This window comes from Apium graveolens, unplaced genomic scaffold (assembly GCF_009905375.1).
Source record: "Apium graveolens cultivar Ventura unplaced genomic scaffold, ASM990537v1 ctg6948, whole genome shotgun sequence".
NCBI lineage: Eukaryota > Viridiplantae > Streptophyta > Magnoliopsida > Apiales > Apiaceae > Apium > Apium graveolens.
In genome coordinates, this window is record NW_027419920.1 from 1 (window position 1) to 19,375 (window position 19,375).

Below are 19,375 nucleotides of genomic sequence, written 5' to 3' on the forward strand. Positions count from 1 at the left end.
GGAAGATCTGAAGAAGAAGGCTTTGTTGTGCTGCTTCGATTCAGGTATTTTGTTATAGAATCAATTTGTATACTTTCTACATCTTGGGTATTAGATACTGGATTGTGGTTCTCATATTTATAAATGTGCAGGAACTGCCGAAAGTAGAATTGGCAAAGGGAGAAGTCGACCTACGTTGGAAATGGAGCAAAGGTTTGTTTTTAGCTGTAGGGACTTATCATTTATCATTGTCCACTGGCTTATTTAGAACTAAATAACTTTTTCACGTGCCTGCGATTTGCAAAAACATTATTTCGGTTTCTTGTTTGGACAAGAAAGGTTTTTCAATTTTGATTCAGAACACTAGTTGTTCCTTTTCATTGAATAATATTACCTATGGGTTTGCACGTTTGTTTAATGGTTTATATGTTCTTGATTTAGATACTCCTGTCTATAACATAAACAATGATAATAAACGTATTAAGATGAAATACTCAATCAAACATACCTTTGGCATTCATTTAGGTCACATAAATCAGAAACGCATTTCCAAATTACATCAAGATGTTACTTGGATAAGTTTGATTTTGAATCATACGAAGAATGCAAATCTTGTCTCATTGGAAAAATAACTAAAGCTCCTTTTACCGGAAAAGTGAAAGGGCCACCTAACGATTAGGATTTATACATATGATGTATGTGGTCCAATGCATACGATGGCAAGATGTAGCTTTTTACTACTTCATTACATTTACTAACGATTTCAGTTAATAGGATATGTGTATCTTTTGAAGAATAATCCGATTCTTTTGAAAAGTTCAAAGAATACAAGGCCGAAGTGGAAAAACAAACAGGGAAAGTATAAAAATTCTACGATCAGATCGTGGAGGAGATTACTTAAGCCTCGAGTTTAAAGGTTTCTTGAAGGAGTGTTCACAGCTTACTCCTCCTGGAATGCCTCATGCAATGGAGTTCTGAGAGGAAAATCGTACCTTGTTGGATATAATGCGATCAATGATATCTAGCAATCATCCAATAAGTTTCCGGGGTTGCCTCTAGAAACGACTACTATACACTAAATCAAGTTCCAACTAAATCGGTTTAGTTTTTATGAGATATGGACTCCATATAATATGGACTGAGAAACGTCATATCATGTCATATATGAAAGTATGGGGATGTAAAGCGTTTGTGAAATGCTTGGTGTCTGATAAGCTAGCCAAAATCGGATAAATGTTATTTTATGGGATATCCTGAAGAAACTAAAGGGAGTTTTCTATAATCCTACCGAGAATAAAGTGTTGTTGCTCGAACCGCTGTATTTCTTGAATGATAGTTACTTTCCAAGAAAATGAGTGGCTGACTTAGATCTCGATGAAGATCGAGTTGTACAAAATATTGAACTAGTGTTGGAAAGTGGGCATAATTACATCAATTGTTCCTGCTCCGGAAACACAGGTTTTCGCAGATCTATAGGGCTCGTCATGAACCAGAGATATTATGGATTTTCTTGACTCAAGATGATGATGTAATGCTCATAGACAATATAGCCTCTTCCCTACCAAGAAGCTATGAACAGTCCAGACTCCGAGAGATGGCTGGAGGCCATGAAATCCGAAATAGAATCCACGTATCAAAATAAAGTATGGATTTTAGTGATCCACCTGAAGGGGTAAAACCTATAGGGTGTAAGTGTGTTTTTCAAGAAGAAAACTGACATGGATGTAAAGTACAGACCTATAAAGCGCGACTAGTGGCAAAATGTTTCATACAAATTCATGGTATAGACTATGATGAGACTTTTTCACTAGTTGCTATGGTCAAGCCCATCAGGATTTTGCTGAAAATATGTCCTAAGTCCAATCATGTATGAGGATTTAGGAATAACTTTTCAATAATCTGTTTTGATTTCATTGATATTAATAAAAGACTTATTTGTTTTTATTACGGGCTTTATCTATTTAAGTGTTTAAATAAGATATACCATAGTTTAGAGTAAAGCTTTTTATGGATTATGATGAGATCATAATAGTGAGACCTAAAAAGATGATAACTCTAAACTTAAATAGTTCCTGGTCATAGGATTACTAACTGGTAATTAATAATCCGCAAAGATCGGTAAATACTATGCTTGCTTCATTATGATATGTCCGTTCTCATAGACATTTGTGTGGTGACACTATAGCTAGTATGTAGGTGCTTATTATAGAATAAGTTCACTGAACATGACTCGCCCAGCTGAACAACTGATGGAGTTCACTCACGTGTCAGCAGTTGTTCACCTAGTGATAGTTGTACAAGTATCCTTAGACTTGAGGTCATCATAGTCATCTTGTATACTGAACTATGCTTTGGTTTAGTTCTTAGTCTCCAGGGACAATTATTAAGACTCTTCTGGGTATAGGAATTTGTACACGAAGATAGTGTATGATCAATAAAGGATCTACCCTTCCAGTGAAGGAAGCGAATGTTCAAGGCTGATCCACTTATGCTAGTTCAGGAATCTCTGGCCAGAGTAAATGAAATTAGAAAGGAGTTTCTAATTTGCATAGAACTAAGCATAGTAAATGGTAAGCAATGATTAAATTAGATAGCTTGATACGAGATCCATGCCTTATATTTAATCGGAACATTGTAGGGTAGAAGGAGTTTTTGTACGGTAACTATTCACTGAATAGGTTCTTGGTATTCTAAGAAGTGAATTCATATTATCCGGATAGTCGCCGATATGCTGAGAAGTATCCCTCACGATATAGATAAATGTGATTAATTAATTAATCATATTTAATAAATTAGAGTTTATATAAATAATGATAAAAAGTTTCATTATTATTTATTTCTACTACCGGCTTAATATTGAACCTACAGGGTCACACCATAAAAAGAGAATGATTTAATGGTGGAGAAATTAATTAATAATGGCTAATAATTATTTATTTATGAAATAAATAATTAATTGGCAAATTAATAATTGATTAAATGAGATTTAATTGATTATAAATTAATTAAGAAAAGTTCTAATATTATTAATTAAGGATTTAATTTTGGAAATTAAATCAAGAGAGAGAATTATTTCTAAAGTGTTTAGAAAAAGGATTAATAATTAAAAGGTGTTTTAATTATTAATGAGAATAATAAATAGGATAATAATATTATTTATGGGAAAATTTCAGCTGAAAATTTTGCCTATAAATACACTATTATAGACCCTATTTATTCTAACCCCATCAGAACCCGAAAACCCAAAAGTTTGGAAAACCCAATTCTCTCCACCTCCATCCTCCTCCTTAACATCGTTTTCTTGGTGGATACCGGTGGAGCTTCACACTCGAGGAGCAACTGCTAAGGATCTCTGATCGTTGTCTCCAAATTTTTTAAAAGGTTAGATTCGATCCCTCGAATTTTTTTCACGATTTATGCTTTATATTGGATTTTGTATGTGTAAAAGTATTTTTCCATGCCCCCGCTGCGATTAAAATCCAACAATAATATCAGAGCATAGGTTGTATACATATAGATCTGTGGTAAAAATTTCAGAATTTATGTGCTTGTATGAATTAATTATGATTTTTACAAGTTATATTATGGATTAATTTTGTCTGATGAAATTGTTTCACAGAATAATTTTGAATATTGATTTGGGTTCTACAAGTGTTGTATCGTCTGGGTATTTTTTTCATAATTTTATGATGTATGGATTATTTATTATGAATTTTTGAAGTTATTTTAATTAAATTCATAATTAAATAAGTATAAATATATGTATATAAAGTATATTATAATATATATGTTTTATATATCTGTACTATTGTCTGTTGAATGCTTCTGCACGGAGGAAAAAGCAGACAGGGACAGGACTGACAGGCGCGGAAATCCATGCGAGGAGGACGGCGGCGGCTGCAAAAACAAAAAAAAAAATAGGGGTGTAACGCATTCCGGGAATGCGTTACACACCTGTGGCGCATTCACGGAATGCGTTACACCCTTTAATGGCTGAAAAGGGTGTAACGCATCACCGGAATGCGTTACAGGTCTGTAACGCGTTCCTGTAATGCGTTACAGCCCTCTGTTGATTTTAAAATTGATTTTCTGGGAGTTTCGTAACTCCGTTTTAGGCGTGCAATATACCGTTGGATTCGTTTTTTCAGACGGATCTAATGGAGTGATCAATTTTAGTTTATATAAAAGTTTTGAACTGTTTATATTTCCATGAAGTGTTTTAAAGCTATTTTTAACTGTTTTAATTGCTTTTAAATGCTTCATGTGATACATAGAGATGTATAATGCTTAGACTAATGTGCTAGATGATGTAACATGCCTACCTTGATGTTTATTCATGTTGATATATGTGATATATGCTTAGTTTATCATGCGATGATAGATTTAGGTGAACTTAAATAACATAAGGCGTTTGTTAGACAACCTAGTATAGTGAAATTGTTTCATAACCTTAATAATAATATTATGAATACAATCATGAGATTCTTGTGTTTATGAAACACGTAATTGAATATGAATTTTCGATATGAGAGAAAGGATGATTCTGTCAACAACAGATTTCTATCTGTAAGAAAGGGTTATTAAGTGACGCCTCTTGACAATGCTCCACCCGATCTGGGAATCATCTGATTATTGATTATTGATTTGAAATATTTAATTTAAAAGGAAGAATCTCTTTATAATATGATTATGATTGTAACGTAATATAATCCCTCTAAAATTAAATAATATCAAGTAGTAATTGGCCAATGACACAACGGGCTTGTGTCGGTCATAGCCTTCCAACATGATAGAAAGTAGTTCTTATTTTTGAATCATTGTCGTTTCGTGCCACAGCCGAGGGCTTTGATTTCGAAATAAGAAATACTTGTCTATTACATAGAGATGTGTACATTGAATAAGAATCTAAAGGTCGTTACGTGCCACAGCCGTGGGCCTTTGGGGACTGATTCAATTGTACGGAATGTTGGGTTAGACTTGACTTAGAATATTGAGTTTGTCGTGCCACAGCCGTGACTCAATTATTCAAGAGGCTAAAGTTTGATTAGGGAATAACATTAGATGTAATTGACAAGAGTTGTCTGCCTATTGAACATTACATGGCGTTTCGTGCCACAGCCGGGGTTGTGTAATGGAATGTAGGATCCCTATTCCCACTAGCATTATGAATGCTTAATTTTTCATAGGGGGTTGAATAAATTAGGAAAACTAGTGGGAGCCACTTATGAATAAAGACCCGATTCATATAGTGTTTTAAATGAAATCGAATATTTGCTAAGTGTTGTTATGTGTTTATCATTTACAGATTTACTTTGTACGTTATGTCTTCTGCACTATCACTCAGGAGCATACTAGATGCTCACAAATTGACTGGTCCTAATTATGCTGACTGGCTTCGAAACTTGAGAATTGTTCTCAGGATTGAGAAGCTGGAATACGTGATTGACTCACCTAAGCCTACTGAACCTGCTAGTGATACATAATGATGAACATGTTGTGTATCGTAAGTGGATAGATGATGCAAATGTTGCTCAATGCATCATGCTAGCTTCCATGAACATTGAGCTACAGAAGCAACATGAGCATATGGATGCTCACACTATCCTCATGCATCTACAAGAGTTGTATGATGTGGCGGGGGACAGCTCGATATGAGATATCGAAGGAGCTGTTCGGTTGTAGGATGTCTGAGGGATCATCTGTGAATGACCATGTACTTAAGATGATCAATTTGATTGAACGTCTTGGACAACTTGGTTTTGCCATGGATGGGGAGCTGAGCCAAGACTTGGTCTTGCAATCGCTTCCGAGTTCGTTCTCGCAGTTTGTTGTGAACTTTCACATGAATAAGTTGGATGTCAGCCTGCCTGAACTCCACAACATGTTGAAGACTGCGGAATCGAATTTTCCCCCTAAGAAGAGTTCTGTTCTTCTAATTGGTGAAGGTTCCAATCCTAAGAAAAGGAAGAGGAACCCTTCCAAGAAGAAGAAAGTAGGTGAGAAAACGCCGGTTCCACCAAAAGCTGAAGACCCCAAGAGCAAAGTTGTTTGCTTTCACTGTAACAAGGTGGGGCACTGGAAGAAAGGTTTACCTTGCAGAATTGAAGAAGAAGAAGGGTAGTGAGACTACCGCTTCTGATTCAGGTATGTTCATGATAGAAGTGAATGTCATTAAATCAAATTTCTACTTGGGTATTAGATACCGCCTGTGGTTCTCAATCTGCAATTTTGCAGGGACCAAGGAGAAGTAGGACTCTTGAGGAAGAGGAGGTGATTCTACTGATGGAAATGGAGCAAGAGTTGCTGCTGAAGATGTAGAATCATTTCATTTACATATGCCTACGGGCAAGACTATTGTTTGAAATAATTGTTATTTTGTTCCCTCGATTGTGAGGAATATTATTCCCATGTTAGACTTGGCTGGATTTTCATTTATTATTGAGAATAATGAATGTTCTATTCTTAGAGATAATATTCTTTATGGACGTGGTGCTTTAAATAATGGTCTGTATGTATGTGACATAATTTATTTCAGATTGAACAAACTAATAAAAGAAAAGGGATGATGAAAATCTCACTTTATAGTGGCACTTGCAGTCTCCATTTAGTAGACATGGAGAGAGGGCTGCAAATTTGCTAGGAATGGTACACACAGATGTATGTGGACCAATGTCTACGCAAGCCATGGGTGGATTTTCATACTTCATTACTTTCATAGATGATAGATCTGGATTCGGATATGTGTTTGATGAAACACAAGTCTGAGGCCTTTGAAAAGTTCAAAGAATATAAGTATGAAGTGGAGAAACAACCAAACATAGTATTATAACTCTTCGATTAGATCGAGGTGGTGAATACTTTAATGGAGTTTCTGATTATCTCAAAGTAAATGGTATAGTCTCCCAGTGGACTCCTCCAGATTGTATCTGAAAGGAGAAATCGAACTTTGTTAGACATAGTTCGGTCCATGATGAGCTATGCAAATCTTCCAGTATTCCTATGGGGTTATGCATTGGAAACCTCAGCATATTTACTGAATAAGGTGCCTTCCAAAATCTGTTCCTCAAACTTCGTATGAGATATGGAAAGAAAGGAAACCGAGTCTTAAACGTTAAGATTTGGGGATGTCCAGCTTATGTCAAGTAAGTTGACCCAGATAAGCTGGAATATCGATCCGTAAAATGTAGTTTTGTGGGATATCCTAAAGAGACTTTAGGGTATTACTTTTGCACCGATCATCGGGTGTTTGTCTCCAGACATGCTACCTTCTTGGAAAAGGAGTTTATCCTTGAAGGAAACAGTGGGAGCAAAATTGAACTTGATGAAGTTCAAGAAGCACAAACTACTACAGATCGAGTGGAAATACCTGTTCTGACTGAACAACCTTTTGTGGAACAGCCCATTCATAGGTCAGGGAGAGTGTCTCGCCAACCTGAGAGGTATTATGGCCTTGTCATTGAGAATGACAATGAGTTGTCAATCATTGATGATGACGACCCTGTGACCTATAATAAGGCTATGAGTAGTGTTGACTCAGAGAAATGGCATAGTGCCATGAAATCCAGAATAAAATCTATGTATACGGTATATAAAAGATAGATTATAGCAGATGGCCAGGTGGAGACCTATAAGGCCAGGCTTGTGGCAAAAGGATTCAAACACAGGCAATGGATTGACTTTGATGAAACCTTTTACCTGTAGCCCTGTTAAAATCAGTTCGGATTTTGCTTGCGATTGCTGCTTACTACGGACTATGAGATATGGCATATAGCCAGATGGTTTTCTTCCAAGGGAAATGAAAGCCTAGTGTGTAAGCTACTGCGAACCATATGTGGTTTAAAGAAAGCTTCTCGAAAGATGGAACATTCATTTTGATGAGACAATCAAAGAGTTTGATTTTATCAAAAACGTAGATGAGCCATGCGTCTGACAAAAGGGTTAGTGGGAGCGTGGTAACATTTCTTATATTGATTGAATTAAAGTTGACACACATAACAACATAGCAGACCCACTCACAAAGCTACTTTATGAAAGTCACTTGATCGTCATAACGATAAGATGGGTATTAGATACCAGAGTGATTGGCTTTAGTACAAGTGGGAGATTGAAAGGAATATGTCCTAAGTCCAATCTGTATGAGGATTTAGGAATAACTTTTCAATAATCTGTTTTGATTTTATTGATATTAATAAAAGACTTGTTTTGTTTTTATTACGGGCTTTATCTATTTAAGTGTTTAATAAGATATACCATAGTTTAGAGTAAAGCTTTTTATGGATTATGATGAGATCATAATAGTGAGACCAAAAAAGATGATAACTCTTAAACTTAAATAGTTCCTGGTCATACGATTACTAACTGGTAATTAATAATCCGCAAAGATCGGTACATACTATGCTTGCTTCATTATGAAGGATGTCTGTTCTCATAGACATTTGTGTGGTGACACTATAGCTAGTATGTAGGTGTTATTATAGAATAAGTTCACTGAACATGACTCGCCCAGCTGAACAACTGATGGAGTTCACTCACGTGTCAGCAGTTGTTCACCTAGTGATAGTTGTACAAGTATCCTTAGACTTGAGGTTATCATAGTCATCTTGTGTACACTGAACTATGCTTTGGTTTAGTTCTTAGTCTCCAGGGACAATTATTAGGGCTCTTCTGGGTATAGGAATTTGTACACGAAGATAGTGTATGATCAATAAAGGATATACCCCTTCCAGTGAAGGAAGCGAATGTTCAAGGCTGATCCACTTATGCTAGTTCAGGAATCTCTGGCCAGAGTAAATAAAATTAGAAAGGAGTTTCTAATTTGCATAGAACTAAGCATAGTAAATGGTAAGCAAGTGATTAAATTAGATAGGCTTGACACGAGATCCATGCCTTGTATTTAATCGGGAACATTGTAGGGTAGAAGGAGTTTATTGTACGGTAACTATTCACTGAATAGGTTCTTGGTATTCTAAGAAGTGAATTCATATTATCCGGATAGTCGCGATATGCTGAGAAGTATCCCTCACGATGTAGAATAAATGTGATAATTAATTAATCATATTTAATAAATTAGAGAATTTATATAAATAATGATAAAATAGTTTTATTATTATTTATTTCTACTACTGGCTTAATATTGAACCTACAGGGTCACACCATAAAAGAGAATGATTTAATGGTGGAGGAATTAATTAATAATGGCTAATAATTATTTATTTATGAAATAAATAATTAATTGCAAATTTAATAATTGATTAATGAGATTTATTGATTATAATTAATTAAGAAAAGTTCTTAATATTATTAATTAAGGATTTAATTTTTGGAAATTAAATCAAGAGAGAGAATTATTTCTAAAGTGTTTAGAAAAAGGATTAATAATTAAAAGGTGTTTTAATTATTAATAAGAATAATAAATGGGGATAATAATAATATTATTTATGGGAAAATTTCAGCTGAAAATTTTGCCTATAAATACACTATTATAGACCCTATTTTATTCTAACCCCATCGGAACCCGAAAACCCAAAAAGTTTGGAAAACCCAATTCTCGCCACCTCCTTCCTCCTCCTTAACATCGTTTTCTTGGTGGATACCGGTGGAGTGATTCACACTTGAGGAGCAACTGCTAAGGATCTCTGATCGTTGTCTCCGAATTATTTTAAAAGGTTAGATTCGATCCCTCGAATTTTTATTCACGATTTATATGCTTTTATTTGGATTTTGTATATGTAAAAGTGTTTTGCCATGCCCCCGCTGCGATTAAAATCCAAACATTTGCTGGCAATAGTTGCTTACTACGACAATGAGATTTGGCAAATGGATTTCAAAACGGCTTTCTTAAATGGGAGCCTTGAAGAGGATGTATACATGATACAACCTGAGGGTTTTGTCGATCCTAAGTTTGCTAAGATGATTTGTAAAGTTGCTTCGATCTATTTATGGATTGAAGCAAGTCTCAAGGAGATGGAATCGTCGTTTTGATGAAACATTTGAAGAATTTGACTATATTCAAAAACAAAGATGAACCATGTGTTTACAAGAAGGTTAGTGGGAGCCATGTGGAATTCCTAGTACTATAGGTAGATGACATATACTATAGGGAATGACATACCCTTCTCTACAGGCTTTTAAGACTGGTTGGAAATAGTTTCTCGATGAAGGACTTAGGCGATGCTACCTATATATTAGGGATCCAGATCTATAGAGATAGATCAAGGAAATTACTCGGCCTCTAAGTCAGAGTACATACATTGACAAAGTATTGCATCATTTTGGGATACAAGAGGCAAAAAGAGGATATGTCCAATGTCTCATGGGATATTAATCTCAAAAGACAACTGCCCTAAATCATAGATGATAAGGGCTGTATGAGCAAAGTTCCATATGCTTCGGCAATTGGAGTCTATAATGTATGCGATGATATGTACTCGTCCTGATATTTCGTATGCCTTGAGCATGACGAGAAGATACCAGTCTAATCCAGGTGAGGTCACTGGACATCTGTCAAGAATATTTCTTAAGTACTTAAAGAGACTAAGATTCATTCTTGGTGTATGGAGGAGATGATAAGCTGGTTGTAAAGGGTTACACTGATGCCAGCTTCCAGTCAGACAGAGAACGATTCAGTATCTCAGTCAGGTTTTGTGTTTTGCTTAATGGAGGTGCTGTATCTGGAAGAGATCAAGCAAGAGACAATAGCTGATTCTACAATGGAAGCTGAGTATATTGCTGCCAGTGAAGCAACCAAGGAGTACATGAAAGTGTTGTCCTAAATCCAATCATGTATGATGAGTTAGGAAGAACTTTCTTGTATGCCTATTTGATTTCATTTTGAATTAATAAAAGACTTGTTATATTTATATGGGCTTTATCTATTTAAAGTGTATTAAATAAGATGTTCCATAGTTTAGAGTAAAGCTTCTAGAATTATAATGAGATTATATAATGGGATCTAGAAGATGACAACTCTGGACTTAACAGTTCTGATCATAGGATAACTAATCGGATGTTAGTGGATCCGCAAAGATTGGTACATACTATACTTTCTCCCTTCAGGAGGATGTCTGTTCTCATAGGCATTTGTGTGGTGACACTATAGCTGGTATGTAGGTGCTTATTAGGGAATAAGTTACTGAACATGACTTGATAAGTTGAACAACTAATAGAGATTACTCACGTTGTCAATAGTTATTCACTGAGTGATAGTTGCACAGTGTCCTTAGACTTGAGATCGTTAAAGGTATCTTATATATAATGAACTGTGCTTTAGTTTAGTCCTTAGTCTCAAGGACATCCATTAGGTCTATCTGGGCATAGGAATTTGTGTATAGAGATAGTTAACGTCAATAGAGGATCTACCCCTTCCAGTATAGGAAGAGAATATCCTATATTATTCTTAGTATGCGAGTTCTGGAATCTCTGGCCAGAGTGTATGAAATTAGAAAGGAGTTTCTAATTTGCATGAATATGAACTTTATATTATGAATAAGAAATCATATGATTAAATTTGATAGGCTTGACACAAGATCCATGCCTTGTATTTAATCGGGATATTATATGGGTAGAAGGAATTCATTGTACGGTAACTAGTCACTGACAGGTTCTTGATATTCTAAGCAGTGAATTCATATTATCCGGATAGTCGCGATATGTTGAGAAGCATCACTCATGATGTAGAATAAATATAATTAATCAGTTAATTATATTTAGTGAATTTTAATATTCATATAAATAATTAATAAAAGTTTATTATTATTTATTTCTACTACCCGGCATAATATTGAACCTACAGGGTCACACCATAAAAGAATATTTTCTTCGATGAAATAATAAGAGAGAGAATTATTTTCTAAATAGTTAAGAAAAGAAATAATGATTAAAATAGTTTTAATTATTATTAAAGCATTTTATGAAGATAAAATGTGGGGGGTTAATATATATAAAGATATATTATAAAACCCTAGGAGAGTCCTATAAATAGAATGAGATGGATGGCTCAAAAATACAACACACACAATTTTGGTTTTGTGAAAACCCTAGCCTCCATCTTCTTCTTCTCTCTCTCTCCCAAAAACTCCATTTTATAAAAGCATAGTTTTATAAAAAGGTTCATTGAAGCGGATTGTTCTTGGTGGATACCGGTAGAGTGCTTCACACATTGAGGAGCAACTGCTAGCACTCCAATTTTATAAAGCTTCAATTCACGAGGTATGGTTTCGATTCCTCAGTTTTTCCCTTTTATACGTTTTTCTATATGTGCGGTATATGGTTTTTACGGAATAAATGTTATTTCGCATTTCCGCTCATCCGTAAATTCCTTCAGTACAGTTATTTTGTACGGTATATAACAACCGTCAAATCTAAAGACAAATAGATGGGAACCGTTGGATGTAATAATAAAATAATATTATATCAATATTTAAAATGCTCTCATGGGTTTATGGTTCGAATCCCGTCAATAGAGTATTATATTTAAATATTTATTTTTTGTATTTTTAACAATTTCTACAGGTTTAAGGTTCGAGCCCCGTGAACAACATATTATATTATATATTATTTATTTTCAGTCAAGTCTCAAATTATCATAAAACATATATTATTATAATTGATTATGTTCGTTAATTTATTTTTCAACTATTGAAAATCTATATTAATATATTAATAATTTTAAGATAAAATATATTATTAAAAATTATTCGAGTATTAAAAGTAATCCGTATATCGCACGGGTTATAGGCTGGTAATTGTGATAAATAGAAATATAAATTACAAGAGAAAAAACATGTATTAAAAGTAAGTGTGATAGTGGAAGATGAGGTACATGAGAGAACTAATAAAACAAGGCTTTAAAACAAGGCTTTAAAAAAACATGAGTAATGTATACCTAAGCGCCTTTTAAATCCATTAGAAGTGAGGAGCCCATACAAGAAAATTGCAGATCTTTAAATCTAAAACAGTAAATTTGAGTTTAATATTGATGCATGTTTGTCTAATCGTACTCTAAATAAATTTCTTTGATTAATTTTTCATACAATATAAAATTATGAATACAATAGAAATACAAAAGCATAGAACAAACGAGAAAGAACTAAAACGATAGTTCAAATAAATGTAATTTATTATTAGAAAAAAATTAATTTAAAGAATAGCTCAGAAGTATATATTTCAAAACATGCTAACAAATAAGTATTAAACATTGAATATTTTAACAAATTTGATAGTAAAAATTTAGAGCATGATCCGTATTAAAATCTCAAAATTTATGTACGGGTAGTGTACGAAGTCATTAACAACTTTTTTGATGCGACATGCACATTGTGTTATAAGTTTGACACATGTCATTTTTACCGAACTAAAGCCTAACATAAAACTTGAACTGTACTAATGCATATGAATAATGTTATGAAATGTAAAACGCACATTATACCAATTTGTGACAAGCGAATATATAATTTCTAATATCATTCAAAAATATGTAGAATGAGGAATAATTTAACCGAGAATGAGAGATTAGAGAAAACTAACGAAACTAGTAGTGAACAAATTTAATAAATAAGCGCGAAAAATGAACAAGACAAGGAAATGTTAAGTCGGATGGTGAATGCAGATACATCCATAGTATCCCTAGGCTTTGATTTTTATACGATTTAAGGTTTTCCATATACTTGTATATTTGATATCTCAGAATAGGATCTGCCATTGAAATTTGGGTGTCTTGATATCGGGTGTTTTTCAACTTTTTTGGCTTCTTTCAACTTTTTTGCCCATTTATAATCAAACTCTTTATATAACTTCTATATACAACAATAAATTACATAACTTCTATATATAACAATAAATTACAAATGCCTAATGTTTTATTTATTTGAGTTCTAATTTTCTGAACTATCATCGATTTTATAAAATGGATAGTATAAAATGACTCATTATACGACAACCCATTATTATATAATAATGAATCACTGTAAGAAACTTAGCGTGCATAAAATCTCCTCTATTACTTATGTTTATCCTTACACTTGTTAATCAATATATTTACTAGGGCTGTAAAATGATTCGGGTAGAACAGGACATTACCAAGTATCATATCATTTAAAATTTATTGTGTCCAGATTTGGCTCCGTGATTATATTATTCAGATATAAACATGAGTAATGTATTCCTAAGCGCCTTTTAAATCCATTAGAAAATAACGAGCCCGTTCAGCTTACAAGAAAATTGCAGATCATTTTTACCGAACTAAAGCCTAACATAAAACTTGAACTGTACTAATGCATACGAATAATGTTACGAAATGTAAAACGCACACTATACCTCAGGTTCCATTTTGGCTTTGTGACAAGCGAATATATAATTTCTAATATCATTGAAAAATATGTAGAATGGGGAATAATTTAACCGAGAATGAGAGATTAGAGAAAACTAACCAAACTAGTAGTGAACAAGTTTAATATATAAGCACAAAAAATGAACAAGACAAGGAAATGTTAAGTTGGATGGTGAATGCAGATACATCCATAGTATCCCTAAGCTTTGATTTTTATACGATTTAAGGTTTTCCATATACTTGTAATATTTGATATCTTAAAATAGGATCTGCCATTGAAATTTGGGTGTCTTCGCGAGATTCGAAAATGATATCCGGTGTTCTTTCAACTTTTTTACCCATTTATGATCAAACTCTTTATATAACTTGTATATGCAATAATAAATTACAAATGCCTAATGTTTTATTTATTTGAGTTCTAATTTTCTGAACTATCATAGATTTTATAAAATGGATAGTATAAAATGACCCATTATACGACCACCTATAATTATATAATAATGGATCACCGTAAGAAACTTAGCGTGCATAAAGTCTCATCTATGACTTATGTTTATCCTTACACTTGTTAATCAATATATTTACTAGGGCAGTAAAATGATTCGGGTAGAATCGGACATTCCCGTACTCAAGTATCGTATCGTTTTAATATTACTGTGTCCAGGTTTGGCTCCGTTATCATATTATTCGGATATAAACTGATCCCCGGTATATGATGACCGGATCCAAACCGAATATGAGCTGGTACCGTATTTTCATTTCTAACCGGGTAGTTTCTGATCCACCGGATACAAGTCAAATATGATCCACTAATATTAAATATCATTTTTATTTCAACTATTCAGATACTTATTGGTATAAAATAAATATAATACTATAAAAATAATAACCAAGTCATACTTTATAAGAAATTAAAACTTATATAAGCTATAAAGAATTATAAAATGATTATTTACTTACAAATATAATGGGCTGAAAATATATTCTACATATGGGATCAAATCGAATATGAGCCATGGATCATATTTGGATATTCGGGTATGATCATTTTATAGAAAATAATATGACACCTAACTTGAGCGGGTATATGAGTGCTCATATCCGGGATCATATTTTACCCGAGATTAATTTTTTTCGCCAGATTTGGATCGTTTATAAAATGGATATAAGACATTTATCACATTTTCGAGTAGGATATAAGATGAGATACCGGATAGTCTGGATCAATAGTGGGAGATATATATTTTGAATATATATGAATAATCACTTGTACATAATTTAATAATCATCTGTAGACTAATTTATCTTATGCATTTTTAAACATTGTAGATATCTAATGGCAAATAATTCAAATAAATTCTCTGTGCGATCAGTCCTTGAGAAGGACAAGCTGACAAGAACAAACTTCCTTTTCTGGAAGAGGAACTTGAGGATTGTCCTCAAACAAGAGCACAAGCTCTATGTAATAGATATTCCTCGCCCTGCACCTCTCCCTGAAAGAGCATCTCGTGCTCAACATACTATTTATCAGGAACATATCGATGATGACACTGATGTTCAATGTCTCAAGTTAGCGACCATGAGTGCTGAACTTCAGAAACAACATGAGAATATGGATTCTTATGATATGATTGAGCACCTTAAACGTATGTTTGAAGGACATACTCTTCAGGAGAGGTTTGATACTTTCAAGTCGTTGAATGTATGTAAGCAGGGAGAACGTGATCCGGTTGGACCGCATGTTCAAAGGATGATAGGGTATATTGAGTACCTAGCCAAATTGGGTGCCCCGATTGCTATGGAGCACCAGATTGATCTAATTTTGCAATCTTTAAACAATAGCTATTCTCAATTTGTGATAAATTACAATATGAATGAGATAGATAAGAACCCCACCGAATTGTTGGCTATATTGAAAACTGTTGAGACCAATATTCAGAAGGTGCCCCCTGCTCCCATATTGATGGTGAATAAGGGGAAGGCCAAAGGAAAAGATACATGGAAAGACAAGATGAAGACGGGATCTAAATCTAATGCTAATCCGAAACCTGATCCGACCAAGGCTTTGAAGCCTAAATGTGGTTTTCCAAAGGTTGATGATTATCACTATTGCAAGAAACCAAGTCATTGGAAGAGGAACTGTCATGCTTATTTGGAAGATCTGAAGAAGAAGGCTGTTGTTGCTGCTTCTGATTCAGGTATTTTTGTTATAGAAGTCAATTTGTATACTTCTACATCTTGGGTATTAGATACTGGATGTGGTTCTCATATTTGTATAAATGTGCAGGAACTGCAAGAAAGTAGGACATTGGCAAAGGGAGAAGTCGACCTACGAGTTGGAAATGGAGCAAAGGTTATTGTTTTAGCTGTAGGGACTTATCATTTATCATTGTCCACTGGGCTTATTTTAGAACTAAATAACTATTTTCACGTGCCTGCGATTTGCAAAAACATTATTTCGGTTTCTTGTTTGGACAAGAAAGGTTTTTTCAATTTTGATTCAGAACAATAGTTGTTCCTTTTCATTGAATAATATTACCTATGGGGTTGCACGTTTGTTTAATGGTTTATATGTTCTTGATTTAGATACTCCTGTCTATAACATAAACAATGATAATAAACGTATTAAGATGAAATACTCAAATCAAACATACCTTTGGCATTATCATTTAGGTCACATAAATCAGAAACGCATTTCCAAATTACATCAAGATGGTTACTTGGATAAGTTTGATTTTGAATCATACGAAGAATGCAAATCTTGTCTCATTGGAAAAATAACTAAAGCTCCTTTTACCGGAAAAAGTGAAAGGGCCACCTAACGATTAGGATTTATACATAGTGATGTATGTGGTCCAATGCATACGATGGCAAGATGTAGCTTTTACTACTTCATTACATTTACTAACGATTTCAGTAGATATGGATATGTGTATCTTTTGAAGAATAAATCCGATTCTTTTGAAAAGTTCAAAGAATACAAGGCCGAAGTGGAAAAACAAACAGGGGAAAGTATAAAAATTCTACGATCAGATCGTGGAGGAGATTACTTAAGCCTCGAGTTTAAAGGTTTCTTGAAGGAGTGTTCACAGCTTACTCCTCCTGGAATGCCTCAATGCAATGGAGTTTCTGAGAGGAGAAATCGTACCTTGTTGGATATAATGCGATCAATGATGAGTCTAGCAAATCATCCAATAAGTTTCCGGGGTTATGCTCTAGAAACGACTACATATACACTAAATCAAGTTCCAACTAAATCGGTTTAGTTGTTTATGAGATATGGACTCCATATGAGATATGGACTGAGAAACGTCATATCATGTCATATATGAAAGTATGGGGATGTAAAGCGTTTGTGAAATGCTTGGTGTCTGATAAGCTAGGACCAAAATCGGATAAATGTTATTTTATGGGATATCCTGAAGAAACTAAAGGGTATAGTTTCTATAATCCTACCGAGAATAAAGTGTTTGTTGCTCGAACCGCTGTATTTCTTGAATGATAGTTACTTTCCAAGAAAATGAGTGGCTGGACTATAGATCTCGATGAAGATCGAGTTGTACAAAATAATATTGAACTAGTGTTGGAAAGTGGGCAGTAATTACATCAAGATGTTCCTGCTCCGGAAACACAGGTTGTTCGCAGATCTAGTAGGGCTCGTCATGAACCAGAGAGATATTATGGATTTTCTTGACTCAAGATGATGATGTAATGCTCATAGACAATGATGAGCCTCTTCCCTACCAAGAAGCTATGAACAGTCCAGACTCCGAGAGATGGCTGGAGGCCATGAAATCCGAAATAGAATCCACGTATCAAAATAAAGTATGGATTTTAGTTGATCCACCTGAAGGGGTAAAACCTATAGGGTGTAAGTGTGTTTTCAAGAAGAAAACTGACATGGATGGTAAAGTACAGACCTATAAAGCGCGACTAGTGGCAAAATGTTTCATACAAATTCATGGTATAGACTATGATGAGACTTTTTCACTAGTTGCTATGGTCAAGCCCATCAGGATTTTGCTGAAAGGAATATGTCCTAAGTCCAATCATGTATGAGGATTTAGGAATAACTTTTCAATAATCTGTTTTGATTTCATTGATATTAATAAAAGACTTATTTTGTTTTTATTACGGGCTTTATCTATTTAAGTGTTTAAATAAGATATACCATAGTTTAGAGTAAAGCTTTTTATGGATTATGATGAGATCATAATAGTGAGACCTAAAAAGATGATAACTCTAAACTTAAATAGTTCCTGGTCATAGGATTACTAACTGGTAATTAATAATCCGCAAAGATCGGTAAATACTATGCTTGCTTCATTATGAAGGATGTCCGTTCTCATAGACATTTGTGTGGTGACACTATAGCTAGTATGTAGGTGCTTATTATAGAATAAGTTCACTGAACATGACTCGCCCAGCTGAACAACTGATGGAGTTCACTCACGTGTCAGCAGTTGTTCACCTAGTGATAGTTGTACAAGTATCCTTAGACTTGAGGTCATCATAGTCATCTTGTGTATACTGAACTATGCTTTGGTTTAGTTCTTAGTCTCCAGGGACAATTATTAAGACTCTTCTGGGTATAGGAATTTGTACACGAAGATAGTGTATGATCAATAAAGGATCTACCCCTTCCAGTGAAGGAAGCGAATGTTCAAGGCTGATCCACTTATGCTAGTTCAGGAATCTCTGGCCAGAGTAAATGAAATTAGAAAGGAGTTTCTAATTTGCATAGAACTAAGCATAGTAAATGGTAAGCAAGTGATTAAATTAGATAGGCTTGATACGAGATCCATGCCTTATATTTAATCGGGAACATTGTAGGGTAGAAGGAGTTTATTGTACGGTAACTATTCACTGAATAGGTTCTTGGTATTCTAAGAAGTGAATTCATATTATCCGGATAGTCGCGATATGCTGAGAAGTATCCCTCACGATATAGAATAAATGTGATTAATTAATTAATCATATTTAATAAATTAGAGAATTTATATAAATAATGATAAAATAGTTTCATTATTATTTATTTCTACTACCGGCTTAATATTGAACCTACAGGGT